Here is a 6,000-nt window from a genome sequence, read left to right as displayed (position 1 = left end):
TTGTCGGCCATGTCTATTTTCCATTTTTTTTCAGTGAAACCTGCAAAGTCCCACTTTTGGGTGCCTCAGCAAATTGATACCAGTAACCAGGAATCCCAAATCCAATGTGGGGTTTTAAAATGTTGGCCACCCTGTGAAGGCACATCATAAGGCCTAGGCCAAATGTCGAACTTTTTATGAGACAAACCAAACTCTTATTTTTGTCGACCCGAATTAAGTTAACATCCTCTCTTGGGTCAGACACCGAATCTAGGACGCGTCGAACCAATCAGCTGAATCAGATCAGTAATAAATTTTCTGTCGAACGAGGCTACATATAGATCATCCTACAAATGGGTCGCATGTCAAGACCGGAGACGATCTTCAGACGTTCCGTTCTATTCGTCTGAAGTAGGCGGATAAGAACGTGTTGGACCGCGATCATTCAGACGGACTTAACTGAGCCAGATGCGGAATTTTCATGAACTTTACTCACTAAGTTTGGTCCGTCTCATGAAACGTTCAACGTTCGGATTAGATCCCGTCCTACGGAGCGGGGTAGGAGAGAACCCCGGGAACGTGGTTGTTAGATTCCTTGGTTACGGTCTGCCTACTGCGCGTATTTAAACTCTGGCTGAAAAGTAACTTTTGCAGTTATTACCCCTTAAAAAACAGCCTTTTGAAACAAGAAATGATCGGCAATTTTTTTTTTAATTGGGACTTTACACAAAGCACCCCGTTCCCGCCTTCAATCCAGCTCTACCCCCCAAAAATATAGCACGACAGTTATAACGTGACTAAGTTGATCTAACCAGAGGATCCAAAATTATTGTCTTACTACGCATATAAAACGTGACAGAGTCAACGTTTTGGGTAGGCTCGATTACCAGCCGCTGTTTGGAAAATTAGTCCGTGCTCCTTCTTCGAACAGACTTCTCGGTCTCTTCTGGGGGAGGAATGAGGGACCAGCGGAAATCAAGCCTATTTTGGGGGTTTTGAACATTCCTTATATAACAGTAATTTTCTTTTTCTTAAAACTCACAGAGCAAATTACGTTTCAGTTTCATTTCTGTCGGATGTTGCATTTAAAACCCTTCTAACTACCCAAGGAAATAAGTTTCTATTTGACGGAGAGATTTACGGATAGCATATTCCTTTCTTGTAGGCTTTTCACACACAGGGCGAGAATTGCAAACGTCGGGACTGTGAGAGGGCATTGTCACTGCTAACTACCTCATCCGAATACTGTATTCAGAAAATCATTCGGCAAAGATATAGCGCCAATAACTCCACGCAATAAGGGATTTTGTGGTCGTTTTAAGGTGTTTCGATACAGTTTTTCAGAGACGATTAATGCGGACAATGACTAGTACATTTCAGTGTGACTATTGTCAATGTTTTACATTCAAAAGATGCGATAAATTCAAACTAAAATGTACTAGTCATGGAGGTATGTATAGTGCGCATTATTTTGGAAAAATTAGCATAACGTCAAAACAGTGAATGTTGTAACGCAGATTTTTGTTCGGTTCGTAGGATAAGTTTGTCCTGAAATTTCAAGGTGCTGCAGTGAATCAATCTTCAGAAAGAAAGAAAGTTTCAGACATTTTTATATACATTATGAAGATTATGTGAAGAGATTTTAAAAAAAATTCGTTCGAGTCGTTTTGGAGATATACAAGAAAGCGCTAAAAGTCCAAATTCTGAATGAAGTTACACTTATACAGGTGGTGAGAAAACGGGTTAGATTTCAAGATCGCATGAACGAAAGTGCACCAAAATTTCCTAGCATCAAAATATGATATTAAGCATCATTCGTATGCTACTTAAGAATAATTTGAGTCATTTATAACGTTTTTATTAAATAACCTATCACGGCTATTGAAAGTTTAAGGTTTGAAATATTTTTTCGTTTTAGTCGAATTCAAACATACAGAATTTTTTACTTCTTACGGATATTGTTTGCTAAACACCAAACTTTAAGTTCCTAGTGTTGGATTTTCAGTAGCAGGTCTAGATCACACAAAATTTGGCTTTTATTCAATTTCAAAGTTTTTTGTTTATTGTTGTCATAGTAATATCGATTTTATTTAAAACTACATTTTCACATATTTCAATCCATAGCCAATTACTGGTAAAAATTTTATAGCGATCGGACAAGGAAAAAATCACTTTTAAGGCGATTGAAAAATATCGGTATGGCCTCTGAAAAACTGTATCGAAACACCTTAAGTCGACTTCCAAATCTGTCCGCTAGACGACCTGAAAGTTCCGTCTGCCATTTTGCCTTTTTGACATAGATGAAAAGTAATTGTTGATTGATCGTTGCCCTTAAGGGCAGCCCAATAAAAAGTTCATAAAAGAACACTGTTCTCCCAGTAAATTGTTATTAAATCGTTGCTGACCTTAATGAACGTTTCCAACAACAATTAACTTTGAATTTGGCAAGGTGAACTTGAAAGTAGGAACACGCATTACTCATATCTTGAAGTCAAAGATGCGTCGCGATTACATGCCCTCGACGGCAAAGACGCGTAATAATAAAAGGTAACTAATTTCGTATTTTTTAATATATCCCATGAGACGGTTTGAACGTCTGAAATCGAGATTGATCCAGCATTATATAACGCAGGGGTCCCAAGGAACCACAGCCATCACACGGATTATTGTGGTGCTCATCTGGGGGCTCACAGTAAAATAGTTACGGCACTGAATAGCTGAGTCTTGTGAGCTCTCCATCTCAACGATCTTTCCGGTAAATCAGGGACAGTTTTCTGAGTTTTAAACATACCCACGGTCGGGAACTTTAGCGCGGGAATTTGCTTTGGGGAAAATATTCTTTATGACGTTTTAAAAAGGAAGTTACGTCATTCCTATGCTTATTTCCCAGGTGCTTAATTGGCTTTTTAAGTCTGTTACACATTTCAAGGGCTTCTTGCATTGATGCTACGGCATCTTCTTCCTTTCCTTTCTTCCCATATAGTAAGGCTAGGTGAGTCTTGATCTTTACTTTCCACATGTGATCAGGTTGCAACTCTCTGTCCGCTAAAATATAAGCTCGTTCGAGGTATTTTGTTCCTTCCTGAAAGTTTCCTTTCTGTCTTTCAGAACAAATTCCATAGTTGTTCAAAATCATGATGTTCGCTTTGTTGTTTTCCATTCCTAACTGTTTCATCATCTCAAGCGCCCTTTTGTAATACGCGAGAGCTTTTTCCAAATCGTTGTCAGTCGGGCCAGAGAAATAAAAGTCCGCCATTTCCTTCAAGGCGTGAACTGTACTCAAATGTGTCCCGAGGAACTCCTGAAATAGCTGTAATGCCTCTTGTAACCTCATTTCTGCCTCACGCCACTCACGTCTTCGCTTTGCAAATCGACCAGCAAGTAAAAGAGCTTCTGCCCTTTCTGGGTGACCCTTCTCCAGAGATTCGCTGAGCTCCAGAGCCTTTCCATTGACTTTTTTTACTTCTGGATTGTTAGCAGGGTCTCCTCTTTTGGAAATAGAGTCTGCATAACTATTAAGCAAGAAGACTGCCGACATTGTGTTTGTCTCGAATTTACCACTGTTCTCAGAGTACAGTTTATATGCGTCTTCCATGTCCACCTGGTAGTCATTTTCCTTGTCTCCTACTTTTCTTTTCTCTTGTCCTCGAAGACATAAGAGTTCTGCAGCACGCACTGGTTCAAGTTTTGGGTCAGTGTAGGACAATAACGCTTCCAAAAAGTCAGTATAGAATGACGGTGAAAGACACTTCTCCAAATACATGCAATTCTGGAGAAAATCGTGTTGGAACTCTTTGCAATTGTCAAGGGTCTCTTCATCGCGGATTTCCGCTGCTTTGGCGTAGACTTGGAGGAAGTGCTCAAAATTATGTCTGTCCTTACTGAACAAGTCAATAGCTCTTTTGCATTGGTCCTTGCTCCAGAATATCTTTGCGTTCTGAGCAAGAAGATAAATGAAGTGAGCACCGGCCAGTTTCTCTACCCCAACAAAGATTTGTCGATCATTGGCTTGGCCAATCTTTTTTCCAAAGGCGCGAATTAGAGGATGCAGCTAATATCTGCGGGGACTTGGTTGTTCAACAAGAGAGCTGTTCTTTAAGCAGCGCAGAACGTAAACTGGTAGGGTCCCAGATTCTGGGCAAGCTCGTGATATCACAGCCACGGCAGCATCGCTATCAAATGATCCCGGGAAAATTGACATTAGGACCAAGGAATCCTGCTTTTCTTGGGACAAAAGATCGAAAGACGTTTTGATGGCTCTTTTAACTGACTCATTTCCATCATCCAGCAGCTTCATAGGTTCCTTCTCAAGGTCATTAACAAGCCTCTCCTCGGTATAGTCTGAAAGAAGTGACCCAACAATACAAAGAGCCAAAGGAACACGGCCACACAGCTTTACTATTTCCTCTGTTCTGGAAAGGTTCTCGCCTATTTCTTTATCGCTTACGCGGGAGATAAGGACTTTCTTCGCCTGATCCGTCGATAACGAGGATAACACGACCTCCTTCGACAGCAGATCTCGTGCTTGGAATTGTTCTCTGGAAGTAATCACAAATGTCAGCTTTTTCTCCGATAATTGCGTCATCTCTCGCAAGATGTCTAAGAAGGAAGATCTTTGTTCTGATTCCAGGATATCATCTGCATTATCGAGAACAAAAGTGACTTGCATTTGGATCTGTCTGCTCCAGTCCTTAAGCCATTGGTCCGGATCTTTGGGGGTCTGTGCATAGCTCTTTCCACATGAGTGAATCATCTCAATGGCCACTTTATTGAACGTTTTCCTTGAAAGTAAACGGCAAAACAACACTTTTCTCATGTCATCGGATTTTGCAAGCTCATGGGCAGCTGCCTTGGCCAAAGTTGTTTTACCAAATCCTGGACCCCCGGTTATCAGCACTACAGAAATCTTTCCGCCTTCAATGCATTCTACGACCTCCAGTAACTCTTGTGAACGACCAAACATGCGCTCGTGTGGCAGAATATCTGGAAAATAGCTGTCAAGTTCAGAAATTGGCTTAATATCTTCTAGCTCTTGAAATTGTTGCCACTTCTCGACTTCTTCCTCCACCCTTTTGTGGGTTTCATGGTCAATCGAATCATTCTTGAGAGCATGAATTTTCTTTCGGTAGACGCCAATTTTAATCGCCTCTAAAGACGAAGCTAATGTATTCCATTTGTCTTCGAACTCCTCATTAGGAATGCCTGTTGAAACATTGTGACATAGCTCATTTCGGAAGCATTTGATTCTGGCGATGTTGGCCTCCAAGCTTTGGTCATCATCAGCAGGCATTTTATGCCAGCCTGTTAGTGGCGCAGGTAGATAACAGATTTCTCTAATCAACAAATGTAAAAGTGTTATATCAAACTGCTTTGAGTTCGGTAGACCTGAAGGCGGAAATAACTTTTGCCACTGATGGTCCGATATCACGCGTTTTGACTTGAGATTTTGAAACTTAACAAAGTTCTTGTTCAACTCTTTAGCAAGTAATTTCGGCTCAGGATAAACAGAATCTAAAAGCGTTCTTAAAACGTAAGTTCCTCCATCGATGATTAATCTTGCCAATCTAGTTCCGTTTGTCTTTTCTTCCGAGGTGTCGAATACAGATCCTGAGCCAGAGTCGCTCGACGACAGTGAAATCGAAGATGAAGTCGCCATCGTTGCAGTCCAATTACAAGTTTTGGCTCGGCGCAAAATTTGTCCTCAAATCCCTCGCTTATAAACAACCAATTGACTACTGCTAAAGCAGCACTGACGACTTATCAGTCCGTCAGGCTCGAATAGGTCAGAACAAGTTATAATTATCGTTATTCTAAAAGCTTAGTGGCCAGCCCATCACGATCGCGAATTTTCCTATCTTCACGTCACCTGAATGGACAGTTGCTAAGGAACAGGTTTTACGGTTCAGCGCATGCTTGTTAATCAAAATGCTGTTTTTCTGCCGGGACATGCTGCATCGTCTATGAAATCTTTATGATCATGTCATAATGTAGTCAAAAAACCAATCTGCACACTCTGGCAGT

Source organism: Porites lutea, chromosome 6, assembly GCF_958299795.1.
Source record: "Porites lutea chromosome 6, jaPorLute2.1, whole genome shotgun sequence".
Taxonomy (NCBI): Eukaryota; Metazoa; Cnidaria; class Anthozoa; order Scleractinia; family Poritidae; genus Porites; species Porites lutea.
Note: the sequence above shows the minus strand (reverse complement) of the source record.